The 15,373-nt window shown below is 45.4% G+C and overlaps 1 protein-coding gene across 3 annotated transcripts in view; it reads left to right on the top strand.

The window, feature by feature from the left end:
• The window catches only part of TP53I11 (tumor protein p53 inducible protein 11), a 901,622-nt gene that overhangs the window by 361,649 nt on the left and 524,600 nt on the right, over positions 1 to 15,373 (top strand). For 2 of the 3 annotated variants that reach the window (XM_069623306.1, XM_069623307.1), the window contains exon 2: positions 859 to 916. The exons of the other annotated variant lie outside the window; for it this stretch is intronic. The gene's annotated coding sequence lies outside the window, so the exon portion shown is untranslated. The remainder of the gene's footprint in view (positions 1 to 858; positions 917 to 15,373) is intronic. 3 annotated transcript variants of the gene reach the window in all.

Raw genomic sequence — 15,373 nt, forward strand, 5'->3', positions numbered from 1 at the left:
TCTCTTTCCGTATGTAGGCCGGACCGCCCTCTGCAAAGTACTTCTACATTGTACAGAGTGAATTTGATCTATTGCTTTACTAGGCGACAGTGTAGTTCTTTGAGGTTGGAGTGCTGCGGTTTGATCTTCGGAGATTGAGGAAGAGCCGGGCTGCTTGGTTTTATATCCCTTGAAGCTTTAGAATGCGTTTCTTTGAGGCTCCCGCATGCAGATGTTACAGAAGGGCAGGCAGGAGCGGACAAGATTCAAGTTGTGTGACAGCCATGTTGAAATGAGACTTCAAGTACAAACCTAACCCAATAACCCGTTTGAACAAAGAAAACCATGTCGCTTTTGTGAGTAAAATGCGTCACTGTATTCATTGTAAAGCCAGAAACCAGATCCCTTTCTCCCCTCTCACTACGCCCGAGAGGGAGAGAGAGAGAGAGAGACTCGAAGCATTGAATGATTTCTCTTGCCTGAAACATTGTAAATATGTTGACCATTGATATAATACAAATTGTTTTTTTGGTTTTGAGTAATCATTGCTGGTATTTTCTAACAACTCATTTTTTTAAACCTCAAAATGCTGTCATTCCAGCCATCCTGTAAGATGCAGGTTACAAGCACATATATGCAGTTGGTGCATGACTCCCACTGCACCACCTGGCTGGCACAATAATAATTTATTTCCATGGTTTCTATAAAATTCATTTCTAAATTTCACACTTTTAGGGAGTTAGTCTTCTGGCCTCTGATTATTTATTCAAAAGCATTACTTGGAGGTTGTGCAATATGAAACATTGTTTAAGCAATAAATCCGATGTTGTGCAGCGATACAGACATTTATCATGAATGTTCCTCTTGTTTCTTTCACAGAGCTCCTAAACAGATATGAGCTGTGTGGTCCGGAGCTGAACGTGTTCTTGGAGTGAAGGTAAGAAAAGTCTTGTATCTGTTGTTCCAGGCTCAGGGTCACTTGAGTGCAGTGAATGTACGCCCTGTAGAGATCCCACCTAATATTACAAGCACTGGCATTGGAGAAATAGCGACACCTGTATTGTAAGCCCAGATAGAAAAGTCAGTCATGTTACTAATGACAACTCTCATGCAACTGAAATACAGTCAGCGTGTGAGTGCTTCAGTGTATGATAGTGTGATTGTGTGACAGTGGCACTGCTTTGGGCTCTACTGATGGTATAAGATCAAAGTAGAGTTACAGCGATTAGGGTCCATGGCTGTCCTCCCCAAAGTCAGAAAGTATCTGTGTTGCCAAATACTCTTAACAACCCTGTTCTTTACCTGGCCTGGAACTGCCACTGTTTGCCAATGTGCATCAATTCTGAACAGTCCGACTATGACACACAATGGATATGCAAACACTTAAGGGATTTTCCTTAGCCATATTTTGCATATAACTCAAATAGCCGCACAATAAAGTTAAAGGTGTTGCCGGATGGGCTGTGAAGAACTCTGAGATTATAGCCGAGAGCTAGGTATGGATGTCTGGGTGCTTGGTGGTGTGGGTCAGCAAGAGGCATTCAGTCTTGGAGAGGATGAGCTTTGGATAAGCACTGGACATGCAGGACTGGATCAATGTTAGTCAAAGCTTGAGTCTGTGGATGTCTTCACTGGAGTTTATCTTCGGGTACAGCTACTCATCATTTATGAATTGATTTGATGTGGATGTTGTGTGGAGCCAATAGAGTTCCAACTTGTTAGATGTATTGGTTGAAATCAAATGGGGGAAGCTGGATCCTTGCAGTACTCCACAGGTGATGGGTAGAGTTGGCGATCTTGAGGGAATCCATTTGGATGAAATAGTGGCAGCTAGCAAGGTGGGAGTGAAACCAGCTGAGATGGTCTCTCTGATCTCCATTCAGTGATGTAGAATGTCTGTGAGTGCCAGGTGGTCTACTGGGTCGAACGCTGCTGCAAACTCGAGGGGAGCTAGAGTTCAGGCATGGACATCGTCAAGGATATTAAGGGCATCCTGATCACCCTGATGTTAGCCGTTTGCATACTGCATCTGGTTCCGAAGCAAGATTGATAGGAATGAAGGAGGTTGCTGGCATTGATGTGTTGGAAGAGCTGCATGGCTACTGCTTTCTCAAGGGTCCCTAGGAAGGGAAGATAGTTTATGGGGTGGTAGTTGTAAAGCTCAACAGGGTCCAGTGTTGGTTTCTTGAGAAGTGGGTGGATGTGTCCGGTCTTGTAGGTTGAGGGGAAGGAAAGTGTCTAGTGTGAGAGCGGTTGATTACCAGGTCAGGGTGGATTGCTTCAGTCGAAAGGGACTTGGAGTAAGGAGGCAGGGAGGTTGTTCGCACATGATGTGGTCTTGAGGCCTTTGCGAGGATCTATGTGCCTCTTTAGGCCAAAGTCACACATATCCTCCTATTATTTCATCCCGGTATGTGTTCTCCAGTGCTAGGAATTGTATAACAGTGAGCAGGCTTTAGTTTGAGAGATAATTAGTACAACAGGGAGGAGGCTTTAGTTTAAACGATATTCAGTGAGTAAAGTTTAAGAGTTTGTACTGTGGGGGGGGGGTAAAGGCAGTGTGACAGAGAGCATGATTTAAGGTGAAGAATACTTATTGGATGACTGTGTAACAGTGACAGGGTGTCTTCATAAACATGTAGCTTGTGTAATTTGGACTATAGTGCCCTAAGAACAAACAATGGCTGGAATATGGCAACCCAAGTTTTGCCCCTCCTCATTCCTTCTATGGGGGCAATCGGGTGAAGGGGATTAGCTTTTTTGCTTTTTTCTTACGTCTGATATTATTTTTTTGAGAATACTGCATGAATCCTATTTACCATCATTACTCTGTTACTCACCTACCAATTACATTTCTTAGTATGTTTCTTGATCATTTGTATAGACTCCCCCCTTGTGCCATTACAGATACCTACGGTAGTCTGATAGCCTTAATTTTGAATTAAATGGTATTTTCTATAGAATATATAGTTTTTGACAGTCTACACCGTATCTAGGATGTGCATTATTCTACGAGAACAAAAGAACAACAATATAGGTATCCACATCAAAGCTAAGGCAACTATTTAGACACGGGCCAAACCAAGGTTATTTAGTGTTGCTCTGCAACATAGGTTGGGGAACATGATCACACTGCAACCAGAGACATGCTCGCTATTACTTCTTTTAAGCCATCCAGCCAAAATATGTCTATTTCACAATGCCTCTCGCTTTGTGCCTCCTCGACTATGTCTCACTGTTTATTCCTACCCATGTCACCCTACACTCTAGGTGCAGGATGGATATGGAAATGAAGAGTCTCCTTCTGAAGGCCATACATAATGCTTCTCCTAGCATATTTAGTGTATGGGCAAGGGGCCTGCACCAAGTAACAATCAAAACAGAACACTACATATCGGAAACTCGAACAGAAACCAACATCCGCTCACACATCCTCCAGCCTTGGCGCAAGCGGAGGCCGATGTAACGCCAAACATACCATTGCATGGCTCTCAGAACATCCACACATACGCCCGACTTTTCATCATACTGCATCTTTCGACCCCCACATAGCCCCATACCTGCCTAGGAATGTGTTGGAATGTGCTGCTCTTCTACAGGTCTCAGATGATAGTTCAAAAACCTCAGAAATCGGATGGCAGATGAGCGGCAGGGGAGAGTATGTATGTATGTATGCATTTATTTATTTATTTATGTATTATTTTATTGGATATGTATAATGTGCCTATACAGCAAATTGTGTTTCAAGGCGCCACAAGACAATAAAATGGGGGGCAGGGAGAAAACAACAACAGTCCCACTATGCCTTGTGTCATTTGGATTGTGCAAGTGCAGTAAAAAGCAGTGCAGGGGGGATGGGAGTGGGTGCAGGTAGGGGAAGGGATAATGTTTGGGTGGGAGGGAAGTGAGGGGAAAAGTGGAGGCATGCACGTTGAGGGGGGCGGGAGGTGAAGATGAGGGCCCAAGCACTAGGCCAGAGGTGGGGCAGGTGAGCAAGTGCAAGGGGATGCAGTGTGTGAGTATCACATGCTAAGTGCGAACATTCAAGGCACCACATCAAAAAAGTCAGGTGGGGGCAGGGGAGAAAACAACAATAACAGACCTAATAGGGCTTGTGTCATTCGGATTGTGCAAGTTCACTAACAAGAAGTTCAGTTCAAAGGGGAGTGTGGCGGGTACCATAGGGGAAGAATCGATGATGCTGGGGTGGGAGGGAAGGGTGGAGTACTGTGCAGGGTCGAGGCATACAAGTGCTAGGGGAAGAAGGGTGCTCCTGGTGGTAGGCAAGTGCTAAGTCGTGGCCGGAGAGCAAGTGCCAGGGATCCAGTGTAGGGAGTGAGGACGACATGCTAAGTGTGAGGAACAGGGTGGACCAGGCTTGGTAGGGATGCACACTTTGCCAGGATAGTCAGGGGAGGGGGGCCCGGAAGGGCAAGTGCAGGGGGGGAGGGTCTGGGAGACCAGGGTGCTCGGGTAGACTGGGAGAGGAGGGCCTGGTGCCCTGTAGGACCAGGCAGCCTGTCAATGTGGCAGAGGGGGGAATTAGCAGGGGGGGCAGATGGAAGGAAGAAGGGAAAAGGAGATGTTTGAGAAGTTTCCAGAACTTCAAGATTCTAAACAAGCCTGATAGGGGCATGGAGGCCATTCCAGGGGGAGGCTCCTGCCAAAGAGAGAGATCTATCCCCCAATCTTTGCTTGAAAAAGAGTCTCTTTATCTGCAGAGAATCTAAACTAGAAGACAGAAGGGCTCTAGCAGGGAGCTACTTAGGGATAGAGAGTTGGATGTAGCAGGGTCACAGGCCCCAGAAAGCCGTATGGGTGAAGCAGAGGGTCTTGAACTTTATCCTCGCAGCCACCAGGAGCCAGTGGAGAGATTTTAGGGATGAAGAGATGCAGTCCCTGGGCTTGAGGCTGTAACAGTTTGAGAGGCCACCTTCAACACAGGGTGTTCCTTCCCTCCCCATTCAAGGTGTCACCCAACAATCTGTTTAATGTCAGTTCTGTATTCAGCCCTATTTCTGATTCATCTCATGCCCCATGGATCCCTCCACCTGAGATACCAATGAGCCAAGAACCAGGCCGGTGTACGGGAAATATATTGGTATTTATTTGAATGATAGATAATGGAGATCCCACTAAAACAACATAAGCCACCTTCTTTGTTGCTCACGATTAAACTTCTTGTTACATAAATCACACAAGCTGGTTGGGAAAAACACAAATCACAATACTTTAATTTATCCCAATTTCACTTCAAGAAATAATAAGCACTGGTCAATGAAAAGAAATCAATGTATTTATGCAATACTGTGCAATCTCGATTTTCCTGCGCACTTAAAAGGCTGGCAGTTTAGGTTACAGATTTGTACAAATGCATATGGCAATTATTATTTCACCCAGACTTTTGCTTTAAATAAACACTGGGTGATTTAGCCATTTGTTTTTCAGACCACCCCCCCCTTACTTTGGTCTGTTTCTGAAGTCGGACAGAGGAAATTGGGATGATGTAGGAATTTTGGATTTCAGACCCCTCTCCGCTTAAAGGGGTGTGTTGAGGAAGCTGAACAAATAGGATTACCCAAATAAATTAGTCTATAGTTTTCAGCGCACACTGGGAATGAGCTTTGTTAATTTCAAATGTTAACAAAAATCACCCTGTGGTGTTCTGCCAAGGGGAATTAATTAAATTAATATTTTTAGTTAGATAAGCTAAGGATCTACACAGTTTTAACCCCCCACCCCCTGTACTCCACCCCACCCATTATAAAGGGAAAGGATTTAAGGTGAGCAGACTACCCCAGGTTTTGGTTTCAAATGGCTCAATTCTATTTACATTCAAAACCTCTGTTTAAAGTTCAAGAAACCCAGCTGCATTTCAGGACCCTCTTGGAGGACAGAGCATGGGTCTAGCCACACCACTCTCAAGGAGTGTCCCCCAGCTCTTCACCATAGGGCCCAATCAGCTTTTAGGCCTACCCAGTAATAGACAGTTTCACCCAGAAGCATTTTCAGCAATCTCTTTTGGTGTTTCTCACAGCTGTCAGATGGTAATTTTAGCAGCTCCCCCCTTTCCTCATAATGCATCTACTTTAAATACCAGTGATGACACCATCAAGATTTCAATGTTGGGTAGTGCCCTGCATGAATTCATGTGCCTTTGATTGGTCCTTCACATTCCTCTCCAACCCACAGCCCATCCCCTGTCAAGGATTGGTTTAGGAGTCCAGATGGGAAATATTGCAAATTCCCTTTGAAATTCTTTTTTTTCTTATGTCAACTTTAGCAAAAATGTAGCTATATGGCAAAATGGAGTGATTTACTAGTAACAAACATAATGTATATATTTTCCAATTCAGCTAATCATGGGGAATTAAATAAAACAATAGCGCAGTCTGCACCATGTGCACGGATGTTTGGCAATTTTCCACAATTCTTTTACAAAAAGCATAATAGTTATTCACATGCAATTTACTCACCACATACCTACATTTACCCTCCACCAGCACACCAATTCTGAAATTTGGAACATGTCCAGAGCATCCAGAAACACATTCACAGGTTGACAAATGTTAGTTCAACAAACGCCTTGAAATTATCTAAACAAAACAACCTCTTAACCTGCTAGACCTCTCAGCAGCCTTTGACCTGGTTGACCATAAAATACTCTGTAACCACCTCTCTTCTGCCACCCATTTCTCCCCCTCTGCTGACACGTGGATACAGTCCTTCTTGGCCAACAGAACCATGAGGGTCTTCTCCCCTGTGGCAGCAGCAGACCCCATCCCCATCACTTGTGGTGTCCCACAAGGCTCATGTGTTTTCCCCTACTCTATATAATATCTTTACAAAGCCTCTCTTTGATAAACTGGATCGTCTGGGTGTCACCTACTCAAACTACGCGGATGACACCCAGATACTCCTTACCGTCTCCGGGAATTACAACACTGATGTTAACAGGATCAATACAATCTTCTCTATTATTCAGGCATGGATGGCCACACACAGCCTCTGCCTGAATGACAAGAAGACTGAATTGCTCATTGTTGGTTCACCGAATAACTTACAAAAACTGAGCTCCAACTATTCCAAAATCATCATTGATGGCAACACCATCCCTGTCGCCAAAAATGTGAAAACACTTGGCTTTTATCTCAATGCCAATATGAACCTCACTAAACAAGTCAATTCGACCACCTCAGCCACCGCCTATACAGGAAAATTAATTAGAGCCTGCAGACCATTTCTATCTACTGACAGCTGCATTATGTTAGCTGGAGCCCTCATACAATCTAAGTTAGACTACTGCAATAGCCTTTACCTAGGGGCCCACCAAGCTATTATCAGCAAACTCCAAGTCCTTCTAAACAATGCGCTACGAACAGCACTAAACATCCCAAGGTGAGAGCAGATCTCTGCCACCAGAATCACATGCAAATGGCTATCCATTCAACAAAAAATCGATCTAAAAACTCTCTGCCTCACTTATAAAGCCATCAACTACCTATCCCCCCCTTACCTCACAAAAAAATTCACTATGAAGCCTTCCAACAGAACTACTAGATCTTCCAACACGTTATGTCTCACGGTGCCCAGATTCACCTCCAAAAGAGCCGGGGGCTCGAGTTTCACTGTCCTCGCCTCCCAACTTTGGCACTCCCTGCCACTGAACATCAAGTCAGCCAAATCCTTCCAGTCTTTCAGGAAACTTGCCATTGGATGGCTATTGACCAAAAGTCTACCTTTAAGCCAGACCTAGTTATATTCTGCATATTTTGTACATGCACTTATGTCACTACTGGATGTTCTTTACCGTCATTGCCTGTACTTGCTGTATATAACCCATGTTAAAGTATTTCTGCTAATTATCATGTACTGTGCCTTGTAACTTGTACTAGCGCCCTTTTACTCCTGGGTCCGGAGCGCTATATAAATAAATAAACAAAAAAACCTACATGAATGCAGTACGACTTGTGGTTGCTGAGAAAACGTATCAATTGTGATGGTCCATTTCAACTAATGGGGAATCTTCATATGTCTGCAAATATTTTCCACTTCCTCCGGGCCATTTGTCATTCCAGGCCTGCATGTGACCAGAGCTTCCTGGACTGTGTTTTTATTAGCCTCTTTGTTTTAAGTTGATGGCTGCACATCGTAAATCCATGGACGGCTTTGGCAACACAGTGATCCCCCACTTCAGATAATGAGCTAGGCCGGCCCTGTAATGTCATAAGACCCTGCTGCCATCTGGCATCCTGTCGTGTTATCTGCAGTTGACCATCATTTTGATATGAATTCCTCCTATTTTCTTGTATTTATTTCAGAGTTTCAGCTTGCCTTGATAGTAGTCGCACCCCACATTTCAGTCCCGCACTGGCTAGGATATTTGACCTGCACAAAAGTGAGCCTTTCAGAGATAGCAGGTCTGGGGAAAGTTTGTTGTCAACACTCTTCAGGCAGGCCACATTTTATTGCAGTTGTAACTAGTTTGGATGCCCAAACAAGGCTTGCAGTCGGGGTCGAAATCTGCAAATTCTGCTCAGAGACCCACCAATTGTCCTTGACTGAAAGGAACTCACAGATTGCATTTTCTAAAATCAGCCTTTATTCTTTGACATACAGTGTGTTTTAATAATCAGGGTTTACTTTGTTTTTACCCTGAAAGTACAGGGCTGTTTATTTCAGTCATTAATAAAATACGCATTTAATTATCTGCTGTTCATTTTTCTGTCAAAGTGGGTCAGAGTTGTCACATTGCACCACCTTTTGATGGGTGGCATTTTCAGTGTAAATGCTACATTTATTTCTCAGCCAGCACTGTGATGTGCTTTTCCAATCTGCACTTGGGTTACATTGTTGTTTTCGCTTTCTCTGGATTTCAACTGCAGCAAGACACCCACATTGTCTGCCTAAATAGGCCCATGTTCAGCGTGATGGGTTTTGAATGCTGGCAGGACATTTTCCCAGTGGGACCTTCAGTTCTGTTGGTTTGGGGCCTTTGATTAAACCCCACAATACCAAGAATAAGTTGCAGTCCTATTCTGGATAATTTGATGGGGGTGAAGGGAGGATAAAGGTAGATTGAGGAAGAGGCCTTTGCAGTAATCTAGTTTAGAGAGCACCAGAGCTCTGAAGACATTGAGTTACTGGGGGAAGGTGAGGAAAGGGCGAATGCCTCTGAGGAGGTGTAGCTGAAAGTGGGCCTTTTTGAGAAGGCCTGCAATGTGAGGAGAGAAGGAGAGAGAGGAGTCGAAGATGATGCCAAGGTTTTCTGTCTCACAAGAGGGTGAGGGGAGAGGACTCATGGTGGGCAGCCAGAGAGTAAAAGGGAAGTAGGGAGCAGGGGTCCCAATGAGAAGGATCTCAGTCTTACTGGCTCTAAGGCAGAGATTGTTAGCAGCGCACCATGACTGAATAGCTGTGAGGCAGTCGGGAATGAGAGAGCAAGAAGAGGAGGAGTTAGAGGGAACCTTGAAGGAGGGCTGCGTGTCATCCGCATAACAGTGGAAGTGAGGCAAGAAGGTGGAGCCATGGCAAGAGGATAGAGCCGTGAGGGACACCACAGGTGGAGAGTGTGGTGGAGGAGAGGAAATAACCCCTTTGACCCTGGGAAAGTCGTTCAGATAGGGAGGGGGTCACCCAGTCCATTTCCAAGTCCATGATGCCAAGGGTATCACGGAGTTGCTTTTATAATGGTGACATGATTGACCATATCAAAGGCAGAGGAAAGATCCAGAAGGATGGGAACAGAGGGATAGTTGGAATCAAGATTTGAGAGCAAGTCATCACGGGTGTTCAGGAGAGTGGTTCTGTGCCTCTGGCTGCTCTGAAGCCAGACTGGTGGTCGTGGAGACAATCAACAGATTTAGTTTGGTGGATCAGTTGAGAGATGATCAACTTCTCCAAGAGTTTGCTCAGGAAGGGGGTAATGGGGATAGGGTGGTAATGAGCAGTGCAGGAAGGGTCAGCAGAAGGCTTTTTAAAGAGAGGGTGCACAAAAGAGCACTTGAAGGGTATTGGGAAGGAGCCAGTGGCAAAGGAGTGATTGAAGAAATCAGCCATGGTTGGATCAATGTGGGCAATTCTTTACTTGATTTTTCTGGAGGAGCAGATGAGCACCTGTTTGGAGGAGACTTTCATAGAGAAGACTTGTTTAGAGACCTCATCTGGTGCTATGGGCGAGAAGGAGGAGAGTATGAGGGGCAGGGGGAGGGGCCCAAGGGAGGTATGAGAGCGGGTGAGGGAGGAGGGACAGGAGTAGAAGAGTATGAGGACAGGATGTCCTGAGTTTTGGGTGTGAAGTGGGAGGCCAGTAAAGTGTAGAGGGCCTGGCATGGCAGAGGAGATGTGGAGACTGCAATATGATTGGCAAGTTCCTCGCAGATTTTTAAGAGTTCATCTGTGTTGTTGATGGCCCCAGAGATGCAGGCTTGAATTGTGGGTACTTTTTTCGAGTGGATGCAGAGCCTGTATTGCCTTTGGAGCAGGTGGCTGGCCAGACTGTCAGTGGATGTGTTTCAAGTCAGCCACTTCCGTTTAGGAACTCTGCGCTTGTGTTTCAGAGAGGCTATTTCAGAGTCATGCCAGGTTTTGCACTTGGAGGCAGGCTTCATGCAGATCCTCATGACGGGGGCAAGGAGGTTCAGGGTATTGGAGACGGAGAAGTAAAGATTAGCGAGGGCTGTGTCAGTGGCTGGAGTTGGAGGGGGTATGAAAGTACCAGCAAAAGCAGCAACTGACACCAGATTCATCGGTCCAATGATGAAAAACAAGACTGGCAGTGTGGGCTGAGGCTTAAACAGGGGACACGAGAGATCCAAATGAGAGGGCAGGAGAGCATGGTCAGGCCAGGTGACAGGTGTAGTGAGGGGGTTGGAGATGGGTGTGTCTGCTGAGATGAGACCATCCAAGGTGTGCCTGGCTAAGTGGGTTAGACCAGAAGGTAGAATGGTAAGGGAAAGAGAGTCACAGAGGCTGCGGACAAGTCCAGTGGCTGCATCATGAGAGTCAAGGTGAATATTGAAGTCTCTGAGGCGGAAAAGCTTTGAGGTAGAGTCCAGGAGAGAAGAGGTGAGGTCAGACCACTCTGAAAGGAAATGGGAGACCAGACCAGGGATCCTGTAGATGGTGGCGAGAGTTAGCAAGAGGATAGGAGAGACACCGAGCCTGCAGACGAGGCATTCAAAGGAAGAGTATGACTGAGTGGGTATGATAGTAGCAGGGACCCATTCAGGGAAGATCAGAGCCACTTCTCCTCCAGACCATTGAGCCTGGGTTTAGAGAAGATTGTGTAGCCTCATGGAGGAGTTTGTCAAAAACAGTGACTGATCTGGCAGTGAACCACGTCTCAGTCAGAGCGAGGACATCGACATCAAGTTCTTCAGTGAGGTGACGGATGTCAGAGGAGTGCTGAACAAGAATGGACAATGAAGTGCCCACCAACTGTGGCCCACACATGTCCCTGGCACACTTATAGATACTGGGGGACAGGAGTGACCCATGGTTGGTGGGCACTTCATTGTTGGTTCTTATTGTACTTAATCTAGTGCCAGGGTTGACAGTCTTGCTTGCACCCTTTACAAATATGAACTTTAGACAAACAGAGTAATTTGAGGGGTGCTCCGGACCTTTTCTTTTTCTTGAGAGGAGTGCTTAAGGGCAGAACGAGAGTTGAGACTAGCTAAGTCAAGTTGGTTGCCACCGTTGAAATTATTCCAAGGAGGGGTACAGGGATGTGGTACACCTATCTTTGGTGGCGAAAGTGCCAGGGGTGGCAGAAGGAGTGGCAGGGTAAGGGAGGTAGTTGATGAGAGACAGCATATGCCTATCCAGAAGGAGTAGGTTGAGCTGACAGCCCTGGGCCATGACAGTGCCATTCTGGTAGAGATTAATCATGCACCTAGAGGATGGCACGTGTGCCAAGAGCACTTCCCATCTGGTTTCACCATTAATGGGCGGAGAAGAGAAAAGGCAGAGGACTGAGACCATATGGGGAGTCCATACGTCCAGAGAGAGAGCGACAAAGAGGATGTCAGTGACAGTCCGCCAGGTAGAAGCATTGACATAGGTGTCAGCGATGGGCAGGACTGGGTTGGAGACCAGGGGATCTTTCTTGAACTTTTTGCTTCCAGGCTTTGAAAGAGAGGTAGGATAGGTGATAGAGTAGCAGTAGAGTAGATGGGGAATCTGGAGAACACCATGGAGGGAAAGGGCAGAAAGAAGCAAGGGTGAGAGAGAGAGAGGCAGAGAAACTGCAGGACACACAATGATCTCACCAGGCGGCCGAGCAGCAAGACCAACACAGAAGAATCATGCACAGCATCATACAGGTCCCACAGGACACCAATAAAGGGCATTGCACTGTTCCAGCAGCAAAGGAGGAAAGAAGGCCACTCAGATCGGCTGGACCCTTCTCTGGAATATGAGGAAAAGTGACTTTAAATTCACCTGCTTAATTTGATTCACAAAAAGTTGGCTTCCAGTGGCCAATCGCAGTAAAATGTTTGTGAAGATACCTGTGTCTGGAAATCTGGGAGATTGATGGCAATGGGGGTGCAGTCACAGGTAAACCTGTGATGGAGTCTGTTGGGGTATGATTACTGGTCCTGATGCTTTGGGGTCATGGACACCAACTAATGATAAGTTATCATGCATGATGAGTTTATATTGAAACAGGCATCGAATACAGGACTTGCATTGTTAATTTAATAAAGAGAACAAATATGGGCAGATATTATTTTTCAATTTGAAAAAACAGCAATCATTCTGTTTGCCTAGAGAAGGGTTCTGCAACCTGAGCCTCTCCAGATGTTTGCACTACAACTTCCAAAATACAATTCAGTTAGTGATAACGAGATTTGTGTTACAAAACATCTGGAGAGCCACAGATTGCAGGCCCCTGCGTAGAGAAAAAAAACGGCTATATGTAATGAAACTTATAGATTGCCAATTAGTTTTAAAAATATAACTTGTTTATCTCTGGTGGGATAGGAGGCAGAGTTTTGAATGCGTGCAGAAGAAAATGCAGGGTTAATTATTCCAATTGTAAGCAGCCCTCTCTTCCCTGCAACCACTGCCGGTATTGAGCTGGCTGTTCCCGAGATTCAGAAAACGGCAAAATTGTGTCCCGGAAGCCAAATCTGGGAAAGCCAGAAGGCCAGGTTTGAGCTGCCCCACACTTCACTTTCACTGATCAACAGTTATCCGTGCTCGGACATGAACGCTGGAGCTCGGAAAGACTCTGCTAGCATTGGTCTTTGCTTTGCATGTAATCACATTTAAGTGAGGTAAACGTGAGTTCGTTGCAGACACAGCAGCAAGGGGTGTTTGGTAATGACTAATGATCCTCATGAGGTCTACATGTTGGACGATTAGACATGGGTATGTTGCATAAAGATGAATACTGTGTTAAATAAATAATACCTGCAAGCAGGTGACAATATCATGCATGTTATTCCAATCTGCATCTTTCCGTCTTGATAGTACAGCATAGTAAACTGCCATTATTATGTTCACACTACTTTGTATGTGGGTAATTATAGGCTTCTTTTCAGTATGGGTAAAATAAAGTGTCAATAATGATCTGTTGTGCAAAGTGTGTTCCTGTTTAGGAATTATATATGGCCAGGTTTATTTATAATGTGATTTGTCACATTTCAAGCAATCTCGTTAAACTGGAGTGTGGTTTTATGCCAGCCTTATATGTTTTACACATTTTACATGTCGATCACTTGCCTACCATATCTACAACCATTTGCCCACCTATCACTGAAACCAATCGACCCCTCAGAGCATTTCTTTTCAATATCCAGCACAGTACCCAAGAGATCACAATATTAACATTTTTCCATTGCTACTGCTCCCTCTTTCACCTGCCACCTCTAGTGTTTCTCATCAACAATTTGAAATGGCTATTAAGCCGGAGAAAACACTATGCAATTGCCTAACTTAACATACAATACATGGGGCACCTAACCCTAATGCATCATATGTGGCTGTTACTACACCATATGAAAACACTACAGAAAACATCCAGCACTCTGAAGAAGTAGCAAAATCACGGTACTCCTTTAAATGCACACATTTGCAATCAGAGACTTGCTTTTTGTGAGGATACTGGGCCAGCGGTAACTCATTCACCACAAGAAGAGACAGATTACTAAATCAAACAAAACTTAATCCAGCTCCTTGGTGGGAATCACAGTCAGCCCCCTTTGTGCTTCATTAATGTGTGTGTGAACATCATCATCATTGAGTGGTGTGCACGCTGTAGTTATCGGCTCAGCAAGGCAATGGACATGCGCTTGCATCTTATATCAACTGGAAGAGGCGGATGTATGGGTCACATGAATGGGGGTGTCTGTCTCCTCACCTGCCACCTGAGACAATCTCACACCAGACCGGGTGCCATCTAGGAACATCAGGTATTGGGAGCCCGTCCTCACAGTGCCCAAAATGGTCCTTCTGGGGGAAGTACCTTGAAATGTATTTCCAGTGGTGGCTGGAGCATTTTTGAACTGGGGGCGTAAATGTATGTGTTCAGTATTTGGGAGCGATCGAGTGAGCACGAGCAAAACACACAGTGCTTTAAATTGGTGCGTTTTGCAGCATTTCGCGTAAGAAGCCGCACAGTTAACAATCAATTTGTTATGGTAGCACATGAAAGAAAAAAAAAACAGTAGAGGCAAGTTATCAGCAATGCACAGGACCATTTTCCAACGCATTTTCACTATGCCTTTTTCCATAGCATATGTCAGTATATACAATATGTTCATGCTGGCTGTGCCCATACACATCCATGAATGCTGCATCAATAGTTGCCAGTATTACCATATAAGGACTCCAAGCCAGTAAAACATGTCATGCCACAGACATAAAATATATATATATTGACTAGCTAGCATGTCTACGCTGATAGAACAAAAATGAGAGGTGCTGGGGCCAGCCTGAAAACAAGCCCCCCCCCCCCCCAAAAGGGCTCCAATGAGGAAAAACATGTGTAGCAGGGGATGCGCCCCTGCTCAGAGGCTGTAGGCAGCACAGTCCCACCTGCAAATAAAGCACACTGGCGTTTGTGATGCCTGTCACTCAGGCGAGGGGGTGGTCTGCCTCTCGGGCAAGGCGGTGGTGCCCTTTCGGCCCCCATAGTGGTCCATCGCCACTCTGTATTTCTCCACCATTAAAGAGATGGATGATGAGGTGAAGCATCCCTGCTTTTCTATGGAGTTTTTGAGTTAAGAAAATTATCAAAACACTCAACCATCCCCCGTCCCCTACCCCATGACTCTTACAGGGCTGCAAGGTTCACCCTAGCTGTATTATCCATTAGGCCAAGTAGGCACCGGCCTATGGACCACACACTTTTTTAGGGGCCCCGGCACTCTCCAGTGCTTAAATT

The sequence above is a fragment of the Ambystoma mexicanum genome, chromosome 11 (assembly GCF_040938575.1).
Source record: "Ambystoma mexicanum isolate Mex_15411 chromosome 11, UKY_AmexF1_1, whole genome shotgun sequence".
Classification (NCBI taxonomy): Eukaryota; Metazoa; Chordata; class Amphibia; order Caudata; family Ambystomatidae; genus Ambystoma; species Ambystoma mexicanum.